Source organism: Cryptomeria japonica, chromosome 3 (genome assembly GCF_030272615.1).
Source record: "Cryptomeria japonica chromosome 3, Sugi_1.0, whole genome shotgun sequence".
NCBI lineage: Eukaryota > Viridiplantae > Streptophyta > Pinopsida > Cupressales > Cupressaceae > Cryptomeria > Cryptomeria japonica.
This window is the reverse complement of record NC_081407.1, coordinates 12,607,553-12,623,051: the sequence shown is the minus strand read 5'-3', so window position 1 is coordinate 12,623,051 and position 15,499 is coordinate 12,607,553.

The following is a 15,499-nucleotide window of genomic DNA, read 5'->3' as shown; positions in this document are numbered from 1 at the left end:
AAGAAGAGGTTTATATTGAACAACCTATTGGTATTTTGGTATGGTTTTGTCATTGATGTCAACACCTACTAAAACTCTAGCACTTTGGAGATCCAGCAACATTCACCGGCAAGCAAGTGACCTTTGCACAGTCACCGGTATATGTACATCGGTAGGATATAATGACCACCGGCACTTGGAATGACATGGAAAACACTTGGTAATGTCAAAGACATTGTTTGGACATCTTATCTTGGAGAATTGTTTATTGGCATAATTGTATTTGCATATTTGTTGTTACCGGCAAGCAAATAAGTCCAGGTTGTGCACCATCAAGTTTATCTTTTCGAGATCAGCACGACACACTATGGAGAAGATTAATTATTGTTGTAAATGCATTAAGCCAAAATATTGAATCAATTATTGCATCGGATATTGTATTGTTTGTAAAATGTTTTTATTGTAATATCTTGTAGAGCCGACCTACTAAAATTAGTCCTAGGTTATGGTATAAATGTAAGGTCTTCTTTGTAAGATCGAATGTGGAATGCGAAAAGGATTTGTGTGAAGGTATATGCAAGATTGAGTAGAGCTATACACGCAAACATCATTTGAAGGTGAAGCTAGGTTTTTGTGAAAGCATATCAGAACTACACCGATATTGAATCCAACATATGAAGATGCTATTTTGAGCAGTACATTCTTATTGGATTTAACCATCCAATTGTAGTCAGTGTGACTCCCATTTGTGTTTGAGTAGTGAGCTCTAGGCACTTGGCCTTTCTGCATGTGCAGACCCCATTTATGTACACTTACTATCTGCAGTAGTATCATCTGATTGTGGGTAAGGTTTCCCACCGTGGTTTTTCCCCTTACAGGGTTTCCACGTACAAATATTGGTATTATGTGTTATGGATGACTTTGTCTTTTTGTTTCATCTTTACCAGCATTGCAATTATCTATTAAATCTGTCCACCGGTATAATAGACTGGTTCACCAGTATTAAGCTGTAAATTGGTTAATTTTTTTTTGGTGTATTGTTTCGAGACAACTGATTCACCCCCCCCCCTCCTCTCAGTTGCCTCTGGGACCTAACAATTGGTATCAGAGCACAATCCTCTTTTGTAGAAGTTTAATAGGTTGAGGAGATCCAATGTCTACTAACTATTTCAGGAAGGGCAGTCCTAAACTTGATGGAACCAACTATGGCATATGGAAGATCAGAATGGAGACACATCTAAATTGCATTGGAAAGGACATCTGGGATGTTACAAAGAATGGCTATACTACTCCCACTTCTAGTCAGCCTAATCCACCTAGCTTGACCAAAGATGAGGAAAATGATTGCAAAGCAAGAGAAGCACTATTAAACGCATTAACATATCAACAAGTCATGGGATTATCAGACAGATCAACTGCTAAAGCTATTTGGAAACACTGAATGAAGGAGATTCCACAGTCAAAATTGCAAAACTTGAAAGCTTCCTGGTCAGGTATGAAAATCAGAAAATGGAAGAAGATGAAAGGATTTTTGCTTTTATGGAAAGAGTTAATGAAATTGTTTTGGGTATTAAATGTTGTGGAGGAACCTTAAGTGAAGATGAAATTGTTTCAAAAATTTTAAGAGGATTTCCACCAACATATAAAATGAAGGTTACTACTATAAATGAGTTAAGAACAATCCCTAATACATTAGTAACTAGGGATACATTGATAGGAAAACTTTCAACCTTTGAAATTGAGGAATTTGGTCCTGTTGCTACTATAAAAATAGATTTAGCCTTCAAAGCATCAACATCATCTGCATCATCATTTGACAAATCTAATTGGAAAGTCTTTTATGCAAGAGAAATTGAGGAAAGAAGGAGAGAAAATGAAAAAATTGAAGAGCTTGAAGCACTATTTGCAAGAAAAATGGCTAAAGGTCCAGTTGGAAGTAAGTATGAAGGTAAAACACCCTTTAAATGTTTTAACTGCAATAAGATTGGTCATATGGCTTCAAGATGCCCTAATAGACATGCTAGACTAAGAGAAGAAGCTAGAAGGACATACAAGCCTAACCTTGAATATCAGAGATACAAATTTAAGAAAAATAAAGACAAATCTTGTTATGTTCCTGATGGAGTGACTGATGATTCTGATGAAGATCCAACAGACAATGGATGGTTTTTTGTTGCTATAACAGAAGATCAACCAACACCTATAGTCCAATTAGTAGAGTAGGCCTTGGCAGCTAAAATTGAAGTAAAGGATGAATGGATCATTGAGTCTGGATGCTCACATCATATGACAGGAGATAAAGGTAAATTCTTGAACTTTCAAGAATATAATGGAGGCTTAGTGAGATTTGGAGATGACAAAGCTTGTCAAATCAGAGGTAAGGGTTCAATATCTCTTGATGGTAAGCATAACACTAACAATGTTTACTATCTTGAAGGTTTAAAGCATAATCTTTTGAGTGTTGGTCAATTAGTTGAGAAAGGATTTCAGTTACAATTCAAAAATGGAAAATGCAAAATCATGAATAGAACTGGTTTAGAAATTGCAACTGGTAATCAGACTAGAGGTAATATCTTTCATTTGAATAACACTGAAAAGACATGCTTGATTGCACATATAGATGAAAGTTGGCTATGGCATAAGAGACTTTGTCATATAAACTTTGATTGCATGGTAAAAATCAGTACTACTAAGGCAGTTAGAGATTTACCTAAAATTGTCAAACCTCATAATATAGTATGTAAGGAATGTCAATTTGGAAAACAAGTTAGAGCTAGTTTCAAAAGTATTCCAGAAAAATCCAATAATGCTCTTGATTTAATTCATACTGATTTATGTGGTCCAGCTAGAACTAAAAGCTTACAAGGTGATAGATATTTCATGCTAATCATTGATGACTATTCTAGAATGTGTTGTGTTACTTTTCTTAGAGAAAAATTAGAAGCACTTGGAAAGTTTAAACTGTTCAAAGCAATGGTTGAAAATGAAACCGGTAAGAAAATCAAATGTTTAAGATCAGATCAAGGAGGAGAATTTACATCTAAGGAATTTAATGCATTCTGTGAAGTGAATGGAATCAAAAGACAGTTATCGGCACCTCGGACACCATAGCAAAATGGAGTTGTTGAAAGGAAAAACAAAACTATCTTGGATGCAGCTAGAAGTATGTTATCAGAAGCAAATCTACCACATGTATATTGGAGAGAGGCAATAAGTACAACAGTCTATACATTCAACAAAGTTCACATCAAAGGTGAAACTGGTAAGACCTCTCATGATCTATGGTTTGGTATTACTCCTACTCTTTAATATTTCAGAATATTTGGAAGTAAATGTTACATTAGAAGAGATGAGTATATTGGGAAATTTGATCCTAGAAGTGATGAAGGAATATTTCTTGGTTATTCATCTAAGAGTAAAGCATATAGATGTTTTAACAAGAGATTGCAGAAAATTGTTGAGAGCACAAATGTAAAGATTGATGAACAATTCAGAGGAACTTCAAGGTATATAGATTATGAACCGGCAATAGAAATTATAACAAATGAACCTACACTGAATCCACTGGCACTGAGTGAAGATCCAGTTACACCAATATCATCTGAAAATTCCACTGTGACTAAGGAACAACGGCAAACTAAGACACCCCATTATGTAAGATTGAATCATTCTAACAAGAGGAAGATTGGAAAATGAAGAGGTATGTCTTATTTCTCAAATTGAACCATCATCAGTTAATGAGGCATGTGAAGATAAATATTGGACTAAAGCCATGGAAGAAGAATTAGAACAAATTGAGAAGAATAATACTTGGACATAAGTTCCCCCACCCAAAGATAAGAATGTAATTGGAACAAAATGGGTATTCAGAAACAAACTTAACGAAGATGGTAAGGTTATCAGAAATAAAGCAAGATTAGTGTGTAAGGGATATTCTCAGAAAGAAGGAATTGATTATAATGAAACCTTTGCACTGGTAGCTAGGATTGAGGTAGTTAGATTATTTTTGGCTTTTGCAGCACATAAGGACTACAAAGTATATCAAATGGATATTAAATGTGCATTTCTGAATGGAGATCTTGAAGAGGAAGTTTACATTGAACAACCTGATGGATTTTATTTGACAGATGACAAAGATATGGTTTGTAGGTTAAGGAAAGCCTTGTATGGATTGAAGCAAGCTCCAAGAGCTTGGTATGCAAGATTGGATAAGTATCTTTTGAAAATTGGTTTTTCTAAAGGTAATGCTGACAGTAACTTATACTATAAAGTGACTAATGATGACATCTTGGCTATAGAATTTTTTGTTGATGATATAATCTTTGGAGAAGATGGATAGTGTAAAGCCTTTTCTATTTAAATGCAGCAAGAATTTGAAATGTCTATGATTCGTGAAATAAGATTCTTTTTAGGATTGCAGATTTCACAGATTGATAAAGGTATATTCTTAAGTCAATCAAAATACTTAAAAGAGTTACTAAAGAAATTTGGGATGGAGAACTCTAAACCAGTAAGCACACCTATGACTACAAATGACAAACTATCTTTAAGGGATGAATCTACACATGTTAATCCAACTAGGTACAAATCTATGATAGGAGGTTTACTGTATTTGACACAAACAAGACCTGATATTATGAATGCAATATGTATTGTTTCAAGATTTCAGAGTAATCCTAGAGAAAATCATGAATCAGTAGTAAAAAGGATTTTTCGGTACTTATAAGGCACTACAAATCTTAGATTATGGTATCCTAGAGATGAAAATTTTGAACTATGTGCATACATAGATGCAAATTGGGCAGGAGATGTGGATGACAGAAAAAGCACCACTGGCTTAGCATTTTTTCTTGGAAGTAGCTTAGTTTCTTGGTTGAGTAAGAAACAAATTTTTATAGCTTTATCAACAGCATAATCAGAATATGTTGCAGCAGCAACTAACTATACACAGGTACTATGGGTTAAACAAATGTTGAAAGATTTAAAGGTAAAATGCAAGGAACCTATAACTATCTATTGTGATAACACAACAACAATTGATATATCTAAGAATCTGGTATTACATTCTAAAACAATACTTGTTTCCATCAAACTGAATTTTCTAAGGGAAAATGTTGAAGCAAAAGAAATAAAACTAGTTTATGTGAATACTAAAGAACAGCTTGCAGATATTTTCACTAAAACTCTACCTAAGGAGACTTTTGAATATCTTAGAGAATATCTTGGGGTCATACCCCCACTAGTAGATACTTAAAGAGTTGTTGTTTGTCATCAACCGACAAAATTAACAGAGAAATCCTTTTACTCTGGCTTTGATGAGGAAGCTACTTCTCAAGGGGAGTAGTTGGTATATTGACTTGATTGGTATTTTGCATATGAACTTGGTTTTGTTGTAACTTTGGCATTTGATGTGAAAGGAGGAGTGATATCTATGGAAAAACACATTATCTTTTGGGAAGAGATTGGTACAGAAAAACATAAGGAAACTCATGTTACTCTCAAGAGGAGAGATTGTTACTTTAGGAAGATTGTTGGTTTTTGCATTTGGCATTTCTATTTGGCACTTTGATGGTTTTTCTATCTTGTGTTGCCATCAATGCCAAAGGGGGACATTTTTTGTATTTTGGTATGGTTTTGTCATTGATGTCAACACCTACTAAAACTCTAGCACTTTGGAGATCTAGCAACATTCACTGGCAAGGAAGTGACTTTTGCACAGTCACTGGTATATGGTACACTGGTAGGATATAATGATCACCGGCAGTTGGAATGGCATGGAAAACACTTGGTAATGTCAAGGACATTGTTTGGACATCTTATCTTGGAGAATTGTTTATTGTCATAATCGTATTTGCATATTTGTTGTTACCAGCAAGCAAATAAGTCCAGGTTATGCACTGACAGGTTTATCTTTTCCAAATCAGCACGACACACTATGGAGAAGATTAATTGTTGTTGTAAATACATTAAGCTGACATATTGAATCAGTTATTGCATCAGATATTGTATTATTTGTAAAATGTTTTTATTGTAATATCTTGTAGAGCCAACCTACTAAAATTGGTCCTAGGTTATGGTATAAATGTAAGGTCTTATTTGTAAGATCGAATGTGGAATGAGAAAAGGATTTGTGTGAAGGTATATGTGAGATTGAGCACAGCTATACACATAGACATCATTTGAAGGTGAAGCTAGGTTTTTGTGAAAGCATATCAGAACTACACCGGTACTGAATCCAACATATGAAGATGTTATTTTGAGCAGCACATTCTTATTGGATTTAACCATCTAATTGTAGTCAGTGTGACTCCCATTTGTGTTTGAGCAGTGCGCTCTAGGCGCTTGGCCTTTCTGCATGTGTAGACCCCATTTATGTACACTTACTATCTACAGTAGTATCATCTGATTGTGGGTAAGGTTTCCCATCGTGGTTTTTCCCCTTACAGGGTTTCCACGTACAAATATTATTGTTATGTGTTGTGGATGACTTTGTATTTTTCTTTCATCTTTACCGGTATTGCAATTATCTGTTAAATCTGTCCACCAGTATAACAGACTAGCTCACCGGTATTAAGCTGTAAATTGGTTAAGTTGTTTTTGGTGTATTGTTTCGAGACAACTAATTCACCCCCCCTCTCACAGTTGCCTCTGGGACCTAACACAACCATATGAGTTTGCATTGACTGAAGATAATGACATGGTATGCAAACTACATAAATCTTTATATGGGTTAAACCAAGCTACAAGGGCATGGTATGAGAGACTCCATTAACATCTAAAAAATATTAGATTTCAAAGAACCAGTGAGGACAACAACATTTACTTGAATACGGAAGGAGACAAGCTATTAATTGCAGAAGTGTTTGTTGATGATACCATATTTAGAGGAGATGATGATATGAGTCTAGATTTTGTAAAAGAAATGAAAAAGGAGTTTGAAATGTTTCTAATAGGTGAGATTAAATTTTTCATTGGTTTGCACATATAGTAGATGAAAGGTGGTATCTTTATCGATCAATCTAAATATGTGAAGGATGCATTGAAAATATATGGGATGGAAAAATCTAAACTGGTTGGAACCGCTATGGTTATAGGTTGCATATTATCAAAAGAGGATGATTTAGACATAGTGAATGAATCTGAGTATAGATCTATGATTAGAAAACTACATTATGTTGTTCATAGCATACTAGATATTGCTCATGCAAATGGTATAGTGGCAAGATTTTCAAATATTCCTAAAGAGACTCACATGGTGGCAATGAAGATAATTTCAGATATCTTAGAGGAACTATTGATCATGGATTATGGTATCCATACAAAGGAAACTTCTCTTTAAAGGTGTTCACATATGCTAATTGGGCAGGAAATATAGATGACTGGAGGAGAACAACTAGTGGTGCACTCTTTCTAGGAGGGAGACTGGTATCCTTGACCAATAAGAAACAAAGTTGTATATCTCAGTCTACAACAAAAGAAAAGTATGTGGCTGCATCCATGAACTATACACAAGCAATATGGATGAGACATGTATTGGAAGGATTCAATGAGAATATGACAGAATCAGTGGTCATATATTATGATAACACAAGTGCAATAAACATTTCAAAGAATCCAATATTGCATGCTAGAACTAAGCATATTAAACTGAAGTATCATTTTCTGGGAGAAAGGGTGTAGTAAAAGACAATCAGGATGGAACATGTGTTAAGAAAGGAGCAATTAGTAGATATATTCACTAAGTCATTGCTTAAGGATACCTTTGAATATCTCAGAGGAAAGTTAGGGTTATACCCCTATAGAAGGTCAACTAAGATGTTGTTGAAGCATTAATCCAGTGGACTAATTGAATATCTTTCATTGCAGATTTATGAGAAGTGGGCTAATCCTCAAGGGGAGTAGCTAAGATGAAGAAACTAGGAGCATCACAAATGAAAAAAATCATTTATAGTAGAAGATATGAAATTTTGCACCTTTGGCATTCTTGTCAAAGAGGGAGAAGTAAAGCAAAGTTGGAGAAGTAAAAGAGGAGAAGTGTAGTAAAGGCAAGTGTAGTAGTCATAACAAGGAACTCTAACAGTTCTGCATGATAAACTTTTGGTGTTGTTATTTTAGTGTTGCCATCAATGCCAAAGTGGGAGATTATTCACATATTATTGGCATAACTGATGATGATGAGATGAGAAGATGACCGGTAAGATAAAGTTGATATGTTCAACTATATGTTCATGGTAGAGATTGTTGGCTTGATGATTGTGATAAGTCATTTGATGACTTTGTTTGTGTTGTTATTAATGGTAACCATGTTTTATTAGTCATCTAAGTCATCTAAACATATCGATAAAGCCTAACTGATAGTGAAACTGGGTCACAACAAGGTTAACAGGTAAACAAGAATAGAGCGATGATCGGGAGATTGGTATGGACGATTGGTGAGGAGTTAGGTGTTGTGGTTCAAAACATATGTTTGTGACCTTTGTATGAGTCTTTGATGGAAACTGCATCAACAAATTCAATATATTGACTAAGTTATGATTGATTGTCATGAACTCTGTGAAGAAGAATGTATACCGATGACAAATCTTTAACTAGTAATGATTTAAGGTTTGGCGGTGGAACCTATCATGTTCATAACTTAGTGATGATGTGTAAGAATCAGTGTGTAAAGATAAGATGATATTGATCATGTACAAGGATCAGATTTCTTGGGAAAATGAAAAAGTGCCTAGCGAAATGTGACAATGGTTTGATTTCTTATCAAATCGATGTGTGGTGATCATTCAATGGTGGAAATTGTCTAGAAATTAGTTGTAATTATCTATAATGTATTTTGGAAAATTGTTTTGTCTCGCTTGATATAAATTCAATGTATTTTGATGTAACTAGGCCTATGTAACCAGCCTATTTGATAAGTGTATTTAAGTCTAGTTTGAGAAGGGTTTTTGTGTCAATGGTTTGAGAAGAAGAGTGCATTGAACCAAATTGAAGAGTCTAGATGTGAGAAGCAGAATTGAGCTAAAAAGGATCTGTACTAGCAAGCAAGGAAGTGTTGTAATAAGATCATTTTCCCTATTGTTCCCTAACAGTAATAGCACTTTGAAATCCCTTAACTAGTTAGACTTTAACAAGCCTGATATTGAAAATCCCTTCACTAGGTGGCTCATTAGCTTGAGTTTAAAATCCTCTTGCAAGGTATTAATACATAATTGGAGCCCATTAGATATTTGGACCTTGTAGAAAGGTATTCATACATATACAACCCATATATATGTGGACCCCATCTCAACTTATACATGGCAAAAGGTGAAAGCTGACACCCACCTTGTATACAATTGTACATTGATTAATTATATACGCATGGCAATTGCAAAGGGTGAAAGCAAGAAACCACCTCCTATAAAATTGTGCATGTATTAATTGTATATGCATGGAAATTAGGAACGGGTGAAAGGTGGAAGCCATCTCCTATACAATTGTGCATGCATTAATTGTATACGCATGGCAATTGCGAAGGGACACAATTATTAATTACTCAATAAATAAAACAAGATGGGAGGAGAGAATAAATCTAGAGGCAATTATTTAAAAAGAAGTGAAGTTACTATTTAATGTGTTGGTGGGATATAGTTTTAGTTAGCTAAAAAAATATTCCCTGTATAAATCCAAAAGGTTTGTATATTTATGTATTGTTTGCAGAAGACATAGAAGCCACCTTCAACCTTTACACAACGAGATAACAACTAGCCTTTAGGGGAAAGATCATCGATAAAAGGTTCAAGACCGTGTTCAAGTTCGAGGATGACTGATTTCTTCAATACTTGAAATTATTTCTAGGTGACTCTTTCATGAACATAGATCACTAGTATGAGATGAATACATACATTGTTGCCATGATGGTGGCTTGGGATTTCCAGAATGGGAAAAGTTTAGAGAAAGTTAAATGGTTGTTGAAAGAAATTATGGATGATGAATGGCTGCTCAATCTCGATGAACTTGTCATAACAACTATTATAAGGCTAGGGATTGAAGTTCCGAAGCGAGAATGGGGTCGTGGGGTTCCTGCAATTTTCCCCTTCATTCGATGGGAGGTGGGGGTGGACCACAAGCAAAGGTCTGCCAAAACTACACTTGGATGGATGATGTTGGAGATGTGGCTCATGGAGAGGAAAAGGTAGTTGAAGGAACATCGGGTGGTGCATGTGAGGTGAGATGTAAGGGAAGGTTGGGAGGTGTAGGTGAGGTGGGATGTGAGGGAACATTGGGAGGTGTAGGTGAGGCAGCAGGAGAGGGAACGTTGGGAGGTGTAGCTAAGATGAGAGTTGTAGATGACATTGGTTATTTTTATGAAGTACTAGAGGTTCTTGCAGAGTGTTTAGTCCTAAATGTATAGTTGGTGAGTAATCAGATAACACAATACTTCCTGCACGTACCAAGTATTCATGGAAAAGAACAATTGTACATCATAACATAAATGACAAATGATAATAATTAGACCAGAAAGTTATATCTTTATTCCAATGTCTAGAATTGTCCCTCCATCCTCCTCCTACCGAGGTTCCAATGAAACAATATATAAACCCAATGGTTGGCCAAGTTGCCAACCGTCACCAACTCCCAACTACCCGACGGGAACCTCTCAGCAACAACAAAACTTAAACACACATAACACACTTATAATTATTATTTGTACTAACATACATTTTTACCCCTAACATTAGCCCCCCCAAAAACGTAGTCGTCTTCCAGATGACTCAGACAAGAGAAACTGACATGAAAAACATAGCCAAGACCAAGAAGAGGGAGGAGGCTGGTACCGTACTGGTTTCTGCCTCCAAGTCACTCATGCCAGTTTTTGTTGGTACTATACCAGTTTCTACTGGTACCATACCAATTTTGGCTAGTACTGTACCAGTTCCTCCTAGCACAATACCAATTCCTACTAGCACCATACCAGTTATTGTTGGCACCATACCAATTCCTGTTGTACCCATACATGTTGGCACTGTACCAGTACTTGTTGGCACAGTACTAGTTCTTGTTGGCACCATACCAGTTTATGTCATACCGGTACATGTTGGCAATGTACCAGTTCTTGTTGGCACCATTCTAGTTTCTGTTGTACCAGTACATGTTGGCACTGTACCAATACTTGCTGACACCGTACAAGTTTCTGCTGTCGATGTACCAGTTTTTGTTGCTGCCATACCAATTTTTGTTGTCATCGTACTAGTTACTATTGTCATCGTACCAATTTCAATTTTTGCCTACATCATACCAATTTTTGTCGACACCGTACCAATTTTTGTTGCCATCGTACCAATTTCTGCTACCACCATACCAGTTTTAGTTTTTGTCAACCCCGTACCAGTTTCTGTCGATACTGTACCAGTTTTTGTTGATACTATACTAGTTTTTGATGCCATCGTACCATTTTCTACTACTATCATACCAATTTCTACTATCGTCGTACCATTTTTAGTTTCTATCGACACCGTACTAGTTTCTGTCGACACCATACCAGTTTTTGCTGCCACCATACCAGTTTCTGCTGCCACCCTACCAGTTTCTATTGTTGCAGTACTAGTTTCTATCGACACCGTACTAGTTTCTCTCAGAACCGTACCAATACCTGCTACTACTGTACTAGTGCTTGTCATACCAGTACCTGAACATGTCATACTAGTACCAATTACCTGTACGGTGACCTCATTTTTTCTCTAGTGTGGCCTCCTCTACCATTGTCTGGTTTGCCATACTGGTACGAACCATTGGACTGACTTCTGCCTCTACACCGTATGGATTAACTCATGCACTTCCGCTCCCTAGTTGTACGACCTCTTCAACCTGTGCCAACTCTTCACTCAGCTTCACATGGATGGCACAAATCTCTGCACAGATACCCTCAAAATTTTCATACCACCACTCCCTACATGTACAAACACCGTGAAAGAGGGGATTGTATGGATCCTACACGTATAGTTTATCTATTTTCTGACCCTACGGTCTTTCTCTTTTATCCATTGCTAGTCGTACAAGATCGTATGACTTAGTTTCCTGTGGGTGCAATGTTCCATCGTACGGTATTCCTCTTCTTGCAGTTCATACATCGTATGGGCTATGCCACTCTCCCTTCTTTGCCAACCTTACGTCATACAGATAACTCAAACACTCCCTCAACTAGCGTACATTATATGAGTGATCTAGTACAGGGTTCCAATCATCCCCTACGAGTATCACCTGCGAGTCCTCGTCCTTGCCTAGATTGATTTTTTTCACATCCTTTTCCTCGTACTTGATGGGTTTATCCCATTCAAACTAGTGGGTTGGTGTGTCATCCATCCATGCCATTCCCTCTTGGTATCTACCTCACTCTGGGGAAAAGGATTGTTCTTCCATCCTGCTGCTTGATTCTCCTATCTCACATATTTGAAGCATGTGACACTTTGGGTGGAAGACCTCATAGTCCTCCATTTGCCAATGAAAAAGTCTTGTTAGTGAACTGGTTCCATCCTTGGAACATTTGTCTAGCTCCAACACTCCTTCCTCGTCAAGTTCTTTCCCTCCTCTATCTCTTGCAAAACCCCACTCCCATCTATTTGAATCTTCTGAGTCAGAATCTAAAGATGAGAGCTCTTTGCTAACAAAATGGTTCCTTAGATCAATTACATACTTATGACCGTCACTCTCAATTGAAAGCATATTCTTTTTCCAGTTGTGGTTAGATTTGGCCATGATTAGCCACCCCCTTCCTAGAAGAGCATCATACACTTTCCTTTCCAGAGGGATGACTACAAAATCTAGAAGGAACTGCTGCATCCCAATTACCACCTTTTGTGCCATGAGGGTGCCAAGGGGTTTGATGTCGTGCTGATCCACACCAACCAGGTGGAAGGTTGGTGGCCATAAAGTCGGCTTGCCGAGGTTTTGCCAAGTTTCCTCTGGTAGTACGTTGACTCCGGACCCACCATCAACAATGGTGTTTGTTTGCTTTGTCCCAATATATCCATCTCTACCACTACGAGTTTTCATCCGCAACCACCGCTAGTAGCATAGGGTTCATGGCATCCATACTAGATCCCTTCACCAGGTCCGTACTAGACTTTGTCATCGTTTGGTGTTCCTGACCGATGGTAGTGTCCTCAGTTACATTTGTCAGAGCCATTCTTAACTATGGCATGGTCTGTAGAAGGTCCGACACCCATATGGGTATTATGGTTTGTAACATCTTCTTGATGATATTCTTCTCTAGTTCCAACCGGACTAGTGTATCGGCAACCAGGTGTGAGGCCCTCCGCTCTCCAGCCATCGCCTACTCGATATCCGCCCTTGCCTCCTGGACTCTTTCTTTTTCTGTGTGAGGGTCTGGGTACATGGCTTTCTTGTTCTGCAACCTTGTGATTGCCAGTATGCCTTCTCTTGATCCCTCCACATCGAGCATGTCCACCCCTTTTTGTTTTGGATAATCTATGTCCTTGTGATTTCCTAGACTGCACCATCTGCACAGCAAACTTCCTACATCACCTCCATTTTGGCATTCTCGGGAAAAGTGACTCCATTCATTGCACTTCCTGCACTGAATCATGGGTCGCCCCTTCCCGTCATATTGAATTCTGCTCCTTGATGTGTTATTATTAGATCTATTGTTACCCCGATTGTTTTTGTACCCTCCAAGTGAGGCGTCAGAGTTTGTTGTTGGCTTCGGCGGTGTCGTCGGCAGTGTGGTTTGGTCGGGTTGGGCATAGAGCACTTGTGTGCTCCATGTTTTCAAGTTGTATGGGCATTCCTTAGTGGACTGTCCCATTACTTGGCAGATGTCACGAAAAAATTTACGAGGACAACTTCCTTTAGTGTGTCCTTTAGTCTTGCAGTCAGTACACCATAGTTCTTTTCCTTCCCTACCACTTTCTTTGTCACCTTTTAACTCCTTCATCATCCTCATCATATCCTTCTAGAGTGCTTGCACAGTTTTGGATCCCCTGTCACTGTCTTCGTACGTGTTGTCACCATCACTGGTCTGTCGCTTCCCCCGGGATGTCTTGTTTTCACTTTCAATATCCATGGCACGGTCGTATGCTTCATCATATGATGATGAAGGGAATAATTTTATCATCCTTCTTAGGGGTGGTACCAGTCCTTTCATGAACCACTACTTCTTGAGGCCATCTGTCGGCTAGTTCTCCATTTTGTTAAGCAATTCCCTTAGCCTTCTATTATATGTGCACACACTTTCATTTTTTCCTTATTTGGTGTTGTAAATTTCTGCCACAATTTCATTGTCATCTTGTAGGAGTTTGAATTCTTCCTCAAAGGGCTTCTTCAGATTGCTCTAGCATGTTTTATGTTGATCATCAAGGTCTGTGTACCAGTCAATAGCTATTCCTCGCAGAGTGGCCGGAAATGCCTTCACCCAGTAGTCCCGGTCGTCCTGGCCATTTGCTTCCCAGATGGTGACGCATGTCTTGCAATTCTGTACGGGGTCCTCTGACCCATTGCCCATGAATTTTGGAAGTTTTTATTTCTCTAAGGTGCGTGCCATGGTTCTTTTGTGTGTGGTTTTATGCAGTGCTTGGAAATGGCTATATGCCGGGAAGGTACTATGTGTCCGGAGAGTACTGTATGCTCCTAGTTTGGTTGGGCTCTTTCCAACCGGGCTTTGGTCACCTTCACTTCTATAGTCCCTCCTTCCCAAGGTTTCCGGATCCGATCTTCCTATTTTGATGCCTCCGAAAAGGATAAGTTTTTAATGTCGGACAACATTGCTTCAAAAATAGTGGCGATTACCTCATGCAAGTCTCGTACCGCCTCCTCTCCTTGTTTAGAAAAATCTGATTGGGTGCTTTGTGATTCGGTTGTGGAGTCTTCTTCACTTGACATCAAGTGTGGGGCTTGGTTAGCGAGATCTTCCTCCGCTACATCTGGAAGTGGTAGGTTCCTGGTGACCTTGGCCAACTCCTTCCACGTACACGGTTTTTTCCTCTCCCGACTATGACTCTGACTCACACTCTGACTTCTTCTATGTTTCTCTAGACTCCTCAAGTCGGCAACCTCTCTTAGTCATTGTCTTATGTCGACCTGTTCTTTTATGCAGAGAGATAGCCGTACAGTTCCCTTGTTTACTCCTTTGGTAGCAGTGGTATGTTTTTCTTTGTTCAGTCATAGGGGCATCAAGTGCCAGAGTTACGATGCTAACTAGCCTCCCTCTCCTCTTCCTCCCTACGACTCCATTCCTCATACCATCAGAGAACTTGTTGCTGCCGAAGTTCCTTTTCCATTTCCTCCCTTTTGTCTTGGAGTGCAATCAAATTCCTAGCGAGTAACCTTGGAATACTTCCAAGTAGGTCAAATACGGGGATGCTGACAGTGAGTTCACCATGTACCATACCTTCCAAGATGGCTCTCTCCTGAGCCTCTCACTATACGTACTATGTGACCGACACATCCCACAACTCCACCAATTTTGTCATCAACTATCCTCTCATTCCTCTTCCACAGTACTCTCTTCATGTGTGTCACTGTCCAC